This window comes from Camponotus floridanus, unplaced genomic scaffold (assembly GCF_003227725.1).
Source record: "Camponotus floridanus strain SB8 unplaced genomic scaffold, Cflo_v7.5 scaffold105, whole genome shotgun sequence".
Taxonomy (NCBI): Eukaryota; Metazoa; Arthropoda; class Insecta; order Hymenoptera; family Formicidae; genus Camponotus; species Camponotus floridanus.
The window spans coordinates 264259-277126 of NW_020229221.1; the positions used below are offsets into that span (position 1 = coordinate 264259).

General features: G+C 41.8%; 1 protein-coding gene across 1 annotated transcript in view; it reads left to right on the top strand.

Moving 5' to 3' along the window:
- LOC105259388 (helix-loop-helix protein 11) overlaps window positions 1-12868 on the top strand; it is a 128341-nt gene that overhangs the window by 46746 nt on the left and 68727 nt on the right. The window lies entirely within an intron of this gene.

Here is a 12868-nt window from a genome sequence, read left to right on the forward strand (position 1 = left end):
TCTTTTTTTTCTTACTAGTAAGAATTTTTCGCATTGGATTATTTGAGAAAAAAAGTCATGTATACAGATTATTTAGGTCACATCAAGTTGAAATGCAGAATATTTGTGATATTATATAGATTTATAGACTTTGAAATTTCTTAGCCTTCAGATTCTTGATTATTTTTTCATAAATACTTGATACATATATGTATAACTTATCATTAGAGACATTAAGGCTGTTAAGAATTACATCTTTCTGTTTAATTAAGTATCACGAAACCGAGTATAATTAATTCAAGAGATTCGAAACGCATTCACGAATGAAGAACGTTGCACGAAACGGTGGAAGAAAAAACGCTTTTATGATCTAAATTTGTAGTGTTTAATTTTAATTGTACCTCGTGAAATCAACATTAATATGAACGATTTCAACGATTTAATATAAACGATTTATGTTCGACAGTCGTAATATGAAAGTCGTGAGATAAAAAACACACTAATTTCTTCACAAATTTAAAATCAATACATTTCGTTACAATTTTATCTTCATTCTTCAAAATAGTTCTAAACCATAAATTCTCAGCTGCAAATAATGCTGACTCTTGAAAAATGTGATATGAGAGAAACGTATACTCTCTCTTCTCTGCAATCTACGCCCCAAATCGCGCGTGATATCGTTCCGTTCTCGCGGATTCTAACAGCTCACGCACATTTGAGAAGAGTATAATAATAGCAGCGTAACGTCGTCGCGGCTCGGGAAGTATGTACGTTTGAATTTACTATGAGCGTCGATAGCAATCGCGGCCATTAGCACACAATTTCTTTCCGCCATGGAGCGAGACTACGATGTGCGTATGTGCCTTATATGCATCGGGTGAGAGGCAGCGTACGCTCCGTCTCGTAAAAGGCCGACCGGGGGCTAAGCAAGGCGCGGCGCGACTCGCCACTTTTATGAATGAATGTAGTTCAAGTGGGCGTGCACAGCCTGTGTGTGACTGTGCGCCGATCGTAGGTGTGTGCGCGCTTCCGTCTCCGTACCACGCGTGCACGCGCGAACGGCCAGTCTCGAGAGACCGAGCGATGACACGCGTCCTAAGTCAGCGCGATGTCCTTGCATGCATAATCAGGATGATTGACAGGCCGATGCGTCGAGCTCATTGCTCGATCCGGAAGATGATTTCATCGCCCGACGTTTCCGCTCGCGCATTCTTTCACGATCTATAGCTTAAGTATTATTTTATGAAATATTTTATGACAGTTATATCAATGAAATCATAAGCAACTTGAGGAAGATATACTAACATTCTTTTTTAATCGTAAATATTCAAATATCTATTCAAATTTACACAATATAATAATTTTAAAAAAATCTTTAAAATTACATCGAGAGATAATAAGGCATTATTGACACATGGTTTCATTAAAGTTTAATTTGCGTTCAATTGCTGTGACGGAGCAATAGGAAAGTTTGGTTCATCTACTAATTGAAGGTAACCTAGTAACCGAGTCGCGCCAGATTTGGATTTGGATTTGGTCGAGATCGTCCGAGCTTTGCACGCCCTTTGACACTCCATTTTCTCGGGCAAGTGTTCGGAAGAAGCATACCACGAGGACGGTCGGTCCGCCCTCGCTCGCGCCAAAACCCGACGACGACCGCGCTCGTCGTGGGTTTTAAACGAGCATCGTTAATCACGAGGCGAGACAGTCTTGAAAGTCTCTTAACTCACCGCCGGGTTCGCGTCCGGCGTTTGTTGCGCGTTTGTTCGCGCAGGCCTCGTGTGGGCCCACCGTAGATTGAGATCGGCAAGAACTGACTTTTCGTGCCTGACTGGTTTCACCCACTCGACTCGCGTGAAACGTATCACGAAAACCGTTCATGGAAAGGATAGAATCTGTGTCGCGCCATACGTGTATCGCGAATGTGTGATCATCGAGCTATTCACCGCCAAACGTCATCGTCCAAGTTTTGCGCGACCGATAAAAAGTATTCTACTATTTAGAAGTATCGTGAAACGATGTAGAACAAGGTCGATTATATTTAGCATCGATTGTATTTAGCATTCGTAATTTCACGACATTGAATTTCGATAATGAAAACATTAATGTAACATATTGTTATATAAAATTTCAATATTAATTTTACATATTTATATCTATATACGCGTATATAAGTATTTGATTGCGGATTTAATACTCGACGCAATGTTTATCTCGATCGATTTTCTGCTTCGTCAAATTTCCGAGATTTCGTGCTACGTTAAATCGCTAAATATCCGAAACTGTATTCCGAGAATCGATGCAGATAGGGTTAATTTGCGTCTTCTCCGGCCTCTCGAAATATCTGACGGAAAGCTAGTCAACGCAATTTAATGTAATAAGAAATAAGATATCTGGATTAAAATATAATCGATCGTTTTGCGAAATAAAAGGGATAGATTATAAAAAAATTGTTTTATCAATTATATAAAAGTTTGTGTATTTTTTGTGAAAAATTGAATAGTTTTTGTTCTAATGCATTTTAATTTTCCATATCGCTTTTAAAGGAAGTTGCTTCGTAACATTTCTTTTTGTGCTCAAGCGATACTATAAATAATTCTTACTAAGTAATAACTTAACTAGAATAGAATTTTACTTTCCATCAGGAATTATCCTCTTTTCCGTTTCATTTATGTTTGATATGCGTTCTATGCTATTAGGGGGATAAAAGATTATGATTATTTATTCGTTCATTTCTTATTCATATAACATAGTACAACAGAATCAAAGTACATAAATGTATGAAATGTTTAATTAATTTCACAACCCATTATGAGTGCTAGATATTTAAAATATTCGAGTCACGCTAATTGTACGTTTTAATATTTTTCGAACAGATTGAATGTAGTACCTGAGATTTACAAGTCTATATTAATGCCAATGATTTTATATCGAAAATTTTGCTTCATTTTTCGAGTATTAAAAAAATTTTGCATATATCAAGGATATACATTTTCATTACATCACGAATATACGCTCTTTATATATACATGGAATTTTTCCCTACCGTATCCTTCGACAATACGAGTGGTGGACAAATTGTTCGATACTTTAACGCGGAAAAACGAACAAATACGATGAAAGCGTACAAACGAGTTATCGTTTTCCTGATTAATTGACTAAAACGAATAAGCCAATAACAGTTTAATCGAGTAATCGTTTATACGTTCGTTTAATTACTCGCTCGAGTAAAGTGCGCGCGCAATCCTGTGTGATCGGCGCATTTAATACTTTTCGCGTCCGAATATATTTTAATGCCAGCTGGTACTATCAACATAAAGCGCAAGTTCATTACGACATCATCGTAAGCTCGCCATTGATCGTTTAACGCGTCGTACATTAAAGCGAGCTCTTTTAATCGCACTTTTTTCAACCTGACAATAGAAAGCGATCGATAAAGCTGATCGCGTTTCGAGAGATATCGGCCTCGATTAATTAGCCTCCTAATTACGTGATACACGCGCGCATCGTAATCGCCGGGCGATGCATTATTTATCGATGACGCGCTAATTGCTCCAAACAAGAACAAACGAGAACGTATGTCTCGCGAGCGCACGCATGTCTATTCTCTAATTTCCCGCGATTCAATTACTACTCCCCCGAGACGCATTACGATCTAATCGCGTTATCTCATTTTCGCGCGTCTCTCTCCCCTATCTCGGTCCCGGCGAGACGGGGATCAGTTGTTTTGTCTTACGTAATGCGGAATGTCGTACGGCGTGAGCTGGGTCGGAGTAAAAAAGACGAGGAGAAGCGTACAGATCCGCGGAATGACGGGGAGGAATGTTTCTCGAACCGCGGCGGCTTAAGCGAGCGTAATAAAAGTAACAGGAGAAGAAGCAAGGACACGAGAGACGGAGATGATAGTGATGGTGATGGTCGACGAAGAGGAACAAGAGAGGAGATATTCTCCTCTCGTTCGCGCCACCGCGAAGACGGTGTTCTTCCTCGCTGAGACGACTAATAATACCTTCTTTTTGCTAGCGCGTTTTCTTCTGGCCGTTTCCTGCGCGAGATAGAGTCGCGGAGATTTTGATCGCTCGGGTCGTTTCCTTCTTTCTCGTGGGGTCGACTTTGTCCAGGAATTCCTTTACGGCCTCGCACTCGGCGCGAATATCCTCGCGACGGAGCAGGATGCGCGCACGCGCTCGCCAAGAGGAATCTATTATCTCGCGCGCGCGAGGCAATCTCGTCTCGGGAACAGAATCTTGCTCGCGATCTTCGGAACCGTTTCCGCTCCGTTAGCCACGCGTCTTCGCGTCTAGGTCCGTAGACAAGAGCCTGGAACGGTGTGTTTAACGTTACTTATTCCATTCGTCCGCAGCAGTCGGCGGTAAAGAGGAGAGGGGAATCCGAGTGCTTGTTCTCGGGTCGTCGGCGAATATTTTTACAAAGGGAATGTGCTCTTTCTCCAATTTCAATTGTAATTTTCTTTATATTTTTCTACGAAATCATACTAGCATCTAATATATTAACATTGATGAATACGCAGTAACCTAATAAGAAATCAATAAAATTGTTATATTACTAATAGATGTTTTTTTAATGTTAGTAAAACAATGATTTAATTCGATATTACAGAGCTGTATAATATATTTGAATGTCTCAAAATAAATCAAACAAATCAGAAAAATAATTTCCAATGGAAAAAATTCCGAGCTGAATATCGAGAAAGAGTTAATATTGATAGAAATGTTTTATATAGTATTTTGATAAAATGACATAAAAAAGTAAGAAGATTGCTAAACTATAGATATGAGAAATAGCTGTGAAACGGTGAACACATTATCAGGGAAAGAAGCAGCTGGAAACTTTATCGATGCGCGATGAATTATTTATCAAAAGCGATGCATTCGAGAATAGAGCTTTTCTTTGGCGCTCCAGCTTGATCTCTCAGTATTATTTTAAAACACGGCAAAATACGACGTACAATTTGCTGAAAAAGAATCTTTTCCACCATCCATTAGAAGCTACTTAATCGTTTATTCGAACGAGATTTTCCTCTTGTCGCTAACATCCAAATATTCCTTTCTCTCTCTCTCTCCATCTCTTGCTTTATCCGCGAAGGATCGGTCGACTCGGAGCCAGCGCTAGCCTCGCGGAACACCGAGAACGAGAGACAGAGAGAAAGAGAAACGTCTCGGCTTTGCTCGTAGTTAATCGTAATGTGCCAAGAGAGGAAAGTAACGTGCGCGCGAGCGATAAGATCACTCCTCCGCTCGCCGTTTGCGCGATTACTCCGGCCGCTCGTGGATTATCTGACAAGAGCCTCGCGCGCAGAGAGTTATGCGTATCGCCCACGCCCAGTCCATGAATTGTATCTCTATCCTGCTCCCGGAAGTCTGGCTGATATCGATGCGGCGTGGCGCAGCACGGCCGGTCAGCGTGTTCCATTCCCGTGACGTTTGCGCCAACGAAGCGAACCGGCACTAAAGAATCGGATCGGAACGGCTAATGAAGTCGGAACAAACGCTATCTTTACGACGAATATAATATACGTGGCTTGCGAGGAACGGGCATTTCGTGACATCTCTCAAGGTGGCAAGGAGCGCCGCGAAATTGTTTCGTTGATTTATGATACGCGATCGTAACCGAGCACTTTCACCGACTGCTCTTGTTCGTTTTTCTCTAATTAGATAGGAGTTTAACACGCTGTATCTTGCTCATTTAAAGTAGATTTTCTATATGAATATCTTCACGAGAAGTGAACAATTTTCTGTACATTATCTTCTGTACATTACATTTTAATACAATATTATTATAATTTATTATATCTATAAAAACATAAATATCGGTAAAAATACGAGGAATAAAGTTTGACTTGCGCATAAATCTGAAAATATCGACATCGATATAAGTTTTTGCTGTAAAACTTGATATTTTTTCTCGATATTACGCTTGAAAGAAAGCAAGTATTTTTGGATAAAGTACGCAGAATCTTTTACAGAATATGCGAGAAACACGTAAGAGACTGGAGAAGAGCGACAACTCTGTTGAAAAATTGTTCGGAGCATCGCGGAAGTGGGAAATTATGCATATGAATTGAGGTAAGACGATTATGACGCCGGTTAAAGTGTCATTAGTATGCCGTAGCATGCGTGGAAAGCGATGGGGAGACGCGGTGAAACTTAACAAGAATATCGATTTCGCGTTTCGTTGCCACGATCGACTCTTTAAATAGTCGTGCGCGCGCGCGGCGCGACACGATGATGATGATGATACCCTTCTGTAGACTCCGTCAAAGTTGGTTAAAACGCTTACCGTGTTGCGTCGGGAAATCAAATGAGTGTTTATCACGCAGCGCGCGGTGAGCGCGATTCTTATTTTTTCGGTGTCACGCTGGAAAGCGCGTAGCATCCGCAAAGTGCTACCGGACGAACGGATGCGGGGATATTACGGTGGATTAGCCCCTGATTTATTAATCCACTTTTCTCTCGGCAGTCCAGCGGCCACTGGCGTCGCCCCAGTTGAGTGAATCCACGCGAGGGAAAGATCTTTCTTCCTTCGTAACCGGGCAGCATTATCTTCCGGGAGAAAAAGAGGGATCCGGGGGATCGCGCAACGAAAGAGCGAGATGGTGAAAATAGTGTCATCGTTTCTTCTTTATCCGCACGCTTAATGCGTTTGCCATTTCCAGCGGTGAATTTTTCCGGGCGATAAAGGCCGCGGAATCCGCTTCCGTCCGCGAAGATCGATGGACGGACAGCGTCGCGAACCGGAGCATCGATCTCACCGTCGCGAAGAGAAAATGTTTTCGATTAGCGCGATGACGGCGACGAATTTGCGACAATTGAAATTCACGGGTCTTTCTCGTGGAAATTTATGACGACGCGTAGATTACCGAAAGTACGCTTCTTATTTAAAGATCCGTCACTTTGTCGTAAGAGAATTTCTTTTATTATTCACATTTCAAAATGTTTCTATTCTGTGTATAATTATCGTTGCTTAAGGTATATTATATCGATGAAAATATCTTACGTGTGTACGCGAAATGTATATTATAGATTATTACTCGCGTACAAAAATATTGAAAATATATAAGAAGTAGTTCGCTGAATCACATTCTAGCATAGCGCCGATTCGATCGATCTATCGCCGCGTTTAGGAACTTGACGGAGTAAAGTTCAAAGCCCTTCAGACGTTGGGGACGCTTTCTTGCCTCCTTTCACCGAAGGGCGAAGATTGTGGCGAGCTACCAACGGAATACGGGACACGGTAGCTTCGGGAAGAGGAGCAGCTTTTAGTGAGAAAGGTTAGAGTAACCAGCTCCGGAGATGTCGTTTGTGAAAGTACACTTTGAATATTGGACTGGACCGACTGGAGAGATGCAACGTTAGGTCGCAAGCGCCGAGTGCTTGGGAGAGAGATGGCGGAATCCTCTTTGACTTGACATCTTGATAACATTTCGAGCCAGCCGACGCTGGCTTTTAAATTTTCACGAGGACTAATTGCGAATTGACGCGAGTGAACAATCCCAAATGTCTCTCGTTTTATTTAATTTATCGCAATACAAACTGTTGCAGAGCTGAAACTTCGTAGAGAACAACTATTTGATAATAAACTTTTTAATTTTGCATTATAAAAAACGAATATTATAATGTATTATGCATATGTAATATCGATTTAGTGGATAGAAAAAGATTTTTATCGTAATATTGTTTGATATGAAATTTGTTGCTAAATTGTATTGAATTCAGTATTGAATTTGCTTACAATTTAAGAGAAAGTGAGAATATTTCATAATATTGACATTATTTTCACTGATCTGTGCGCATCACGCAACAGTCCTGACAATCTACCATTTTCGCCTGACTGCTCATGTCGTCCACGTGTGACGATGGATCTCGGTCGGATGATAAAAGCTGATCCTCGAAGGCAAACACGCGTGGGGGATAACGTTGTGACGTCCGAAGCATGGTACTAGATGTACTGCCACTCCGCCGTAGTATATCGAAGATCGTTTGATCGTGGTAACACATGCAGCGAAAGAAATTAGCTGTAATAACATATGCAAATGATCGCAAAAGCGACGTTTTCTTACTTCTCTTGGAAGAAACGTACAAAATAAAAACAGAATAATTTGCTCCTCGAACTTTTTATTGATAATGAGCAGATTTTTTCTTCTTTCTCAAGTTTATGTTATACTTAGATTTCACGCATATATATTTCGTTTTGTTCTAGACTTTTACCGAGCGTACTTAATGATTACTCTAGTATAATAATAGCGTCTTCAACGTTAATGATAATAATAATGTTTGCAAAAAAAGAACTTCCATTAAAGATACAAATTCATTAGAAAGTTATGACGCATCATTATTAATGAATTGCGTTCGCATACGATTATCCGGCGATTTACACGAATCGAGAATTTAACATCTGGATGAGGATACCTAGCAATTTTTCTTTGGCGCCCTTCGGCTTTTTCTTCTCCTTAGGGAAAAAACGCATCAAACTGTCAGATCGTCGCATAAGCTCTCATGCGTAACAGAATCAGATGAGGACATCGATAGAGCAAACTTGGAAAGTGAATGCCTGTTGGCTGGCTGTAGACCGGCTACGGTAAATATTTGTGGTATTTTGCGTTTTATTTTTGCGTGAAGAGAGCGACGGATAATTTATACACTTACCAAGCGCAACATCTTCTCGCGCATCATATCGTTGCATCTAAGGCCCCCTCGAAGAGCGTTCGAAGTCACTCCCCCGAAGGCATGCGATGTCGGCGGCCTGCCATGTATATATCTTCTCTCCTTTCTTCTCTTTTTCTATTTTTTCTCGCTCAATCTCTATCTTGAATTTTCGCTGCTTCTTTTGATCACGTGGCCGGCGCGCGCGTGTAACGTTGGCATCTTCCGACATAATGAATGTAATCTAGGGAAATATGTTCTCTAGCCGTCGGGGCAGCGAGCGTTTTGCAGTGTTCACCGGATCGAGTTCACTCTTTAATACGTTGCCTCAAGAACGGCGCGTAAAAGATGAGATGCCTCGTCCTGTCTCGATAAATCGATCATTCGATTATACAAATTAACAGTATATGTCTTTCATTTTCGATCCGATCAATACGCAATTTTTGCTTGAAATTTATTAATTGAAATGATTTTCATTTTTTTGACATCTTTAAATATGAAAATATATATCTGAAAATATAATTAAAAAACAGATCAAAGAATCGAGAAATGTTTGAAGTAATATACCATTCGGGATTTCATTCTGGAATTATAGATTTTATAGCTATAGGCTACACGAATAGGAGACAAACGGGAATAGCAACTAAAGTTTTCTTTGTTCGATCTTACCGCCGTTCATCTGGTCGCTGGAACTCGTCCGGTATGAGGTTAAGGACCTCGATTGAGCCCCTGTTTAACCGCGTTTCTGTGTGCAATATCTGTGGTAGGTCGAGACCCAATTACAATGTGCCTCTCCTCGGCGAAAACTTCGGACGAACCGCAAAATTAGACGTTTGAAGGGGGTCGATGAAATTACAGGCTTAACACGTCGTGGGTCGTGCTCGATCGTGAGAGCGACCGTAATCAGCGTTCGTGACATATCGATTTAAAATATGGAATATCGAATATCGAATGGAATATTTATTTCGAGGTCAATCAAACTATTATCATATATGAGTTATATTAAAATTGATATATAACGTATATAATAACGCCATAAGCGCGATGACAGGTACTCGTACGTTGCGTTATTTTTATTCCGAATTTATTTCAAATCATGCAAAGTACCATTTATTTACGCTCTGTTATTTTCTTACATATTAAATCGAAAAGGGGAACTGTCAGAAATATCCTGACAAAAATAAATGGCGGTATGATGTCACTATCCCATTTTCCGATGGCGAATTGTAAAAGCTCTGACGGGATATCTCGACACACATTACGATTCAGTAAATCTAATTCCGTATCGGGCACACAGAGATACGGCGATTTACTACTGCTCGACGTTCCATGTGACGGAAACATTCATGGACGTCGTACGACGCCGTACACTCATTGGCGTACTATCTGCCTCGAATATTACTATTTAACACGTCTAATTTTGCACCGTGACCTAGCCTTTCTCTCTTTACGCTTCGGTTTGTGACACCGAACGGGGGTCGTCAGGTCACGTTCGATCCAAGCCATCGTTCGCTTTTCAGAGCTGAGAATCATCTTGGCTCGACATTCGGTCAACTCCTAGAATGAATCTCGGCCACTCGGCCGGGTCAGGTCCTTTGAACCGGCCTCGTGTGCGCCCGTGTGCTCCAAAAAGAAAAACTTTTCCAGCCAGCTAACCGGCCGGCCAGATCGAGCGAGCGCGAGCCGGCCAGCCTGTAATCTCCGCCCGACTCGATGAGTGTAATTGGATCTTTCGGGTTTGTACGTTCGGATTCGCGATGGCGGCGATCGTTAAAAAAATCCCGATCGTCAAATCCTATCCGGATATCGGAAACAGTTCACCGGCCGATCGCGTGGTCTCGCTTTGGTTGATCTTCAAATGGAAATTCTCTTTCCCCTTTGATATTAATACTAACGTCGAAGCAAATCTAAGTGTGTGAGAACTTGAAGAGACGAAAGAAATTGTAGTTTCACGAGTTTACGAGAGGGAAAAAAGGTGAAATATTTGTCATATATATATTTTGTCGCTCTTCCGTAAATTTAATATTAAAGGAAAATATAATATGTGAAAACGTATATTTTAATTATTCAAAAAAAATAAGTATAGAATATATTAATTTAATATTACAATATTATGTGAAAATTATAAATATTTGCTTTACGGATAAATTGCAAAATGTCATTAAGAAGAGAAAATTATATAAATTTATACGAAAATGAGAGCATGTAACATTGAATGATGTAAAATTAGATATATACTTTTGAATAAAACATTTATACATACGAGTAGATACTCGTATATCATCTTCAAAGATATACATCTTGGAGGAATATCATTATCGATTCATTTTCCGGGATCGTGTTCGAGTTTGCGAATCATCGATACCTGCAAACTCTCTTCGTCTGTCGGAAGTTTTGCAGTTTCCTCCTACGCGATGGTGGCGCAGCGGTACAATCCGCGCGCGATCGAAGGAAGGATGCCACGGGGTGGGTGCCGGCCGGCGCGGCAAGCCGGCAAGCCCCGCAAGCACGTTGGATATTGTAGGAAGCGCGCAGTGAGCATGCCAACCAGCCAGCCAGCCTGCCTGCCTTGCTTCTGCCTGCTTGCCTGCCTGGCTGTTCGATCAATATTGCCATGGCTACGACGTGCAACGTGGAGGAGAAAGAAGAGTAGGCGGAGTAGGTGGCGGCTGGCTGGCTGGCTGGATGGCTGGCTGGATGGCTGGCTGGCTGGCTGGCCGGCCGGCCGGCTGGCTGGCTGGCTGGCTTGGCTGGCTGGCTGGCTGGCTGGCTGGCTGGCTGGCTGACTGGTTGACTGGGAGACTAGTAGAGGGATGGTTGCTCATATCCCAGTTACACACCGCCGAGGGGGTTGAGAAGAAGCGGGTCCGATTCGTGAGGGGTTAACTGTGGAGGCGAGGGGGACCGCTTGGGCGTGCGGAGGTTACAACGTAGTAGTAGAAATACGTACTACTACGTCACGAGACCTACACCTTGCCCCACCGCACCCCAACGAACCAGCCAGCCAGCCAGCCAGCCAACCAACCAACCAACCAACCGACCGACTGAGCGACCCCGAGTGTTTCTACTCGCGCGCGCGATTCATGACGAGTTACGAACTACCTTGTCGTCGTCGTCTCTCGCGCTTTGCCGGACCACCTCGAAGAGAAAAGCGCTCGATACATCGTAGATTTTTCCGTTATGAAACTACCGATCGGCCTTTATGCGATCGTTCCACTTTGCCGATTTTAATCTGCGTCTCGCCTCCGGCTCTTGCAGTCTGTTACCTGTATTTGTAAATTAAGATGTCGGACTCTTGTCTTGAAATTAATATTGTGGTTTAAACAAGTTCAATTTCTTTAATATTTTATATCGTTACTTACATGAAAGACATTTTGAAAATCTTTTTATTACTCGTTAATTCTCCTATACAAAAAAAATTACGACATGAAATGAATTTCATGTCGGTATTATTGCATTACGCAACATGAAATAAATTTTCAAAGTCTAAAGGAACTTTGAAAATTTATTTCATGTTGCGTAATGCAATAATGTGATTCTAAAAATTATCATAAAAAAAGATATATCTTTATAAATTTATTTTATCTTCGTGTAAATCATAACTTTGCGCATAAGCTGAAAGTCACGGTCCGTATTTCAGTAAAAAAATATTTTTACCGGACTCCGACACATAAAATGTCATATTTCAATAAATACCCTCGCGCGTTCTTCTCCGCGCATTCTTCTTTTTTACTACTTTCGCAATATAAAATGCGTTTTATTCCGGCACTTTTTCTTATGGCTTGCCGACTTCCATTCGCGGAGTCTACAACATTGCGATAGAAGCGCGGGCAGCTGCCATCGGCGCGAAATAGAAGAGCGAGCATTATACGCGCTGGTTGTATCGATTCTCGATATCTCGCTCTGGTCTTGACGTCGGCAGGTAATCGGTAACGCGAATCGTGTTGCCGCCGCCGCAAGCGCGCGCATTTCTCACTATTCGATCGTATTTGCGACCTATTTCGCGAGATCTCGAGTATAAATGAGGACCACCTGTCGTTGACATCTCTGACCAATTGACTACGTAGGAGCGTCGGCCGACCTACCCGGTCGTCACACACTCGATCGTTCGCGATTAATTTCCTGAGGCCTCCAATGTAAGCGTCAGGATCTGTCGCTGACATATACTTTGCTCACCTCGGATACGACGGTAGAGAGCCTTCGAAATTATGCTCGCGGTAATTTAG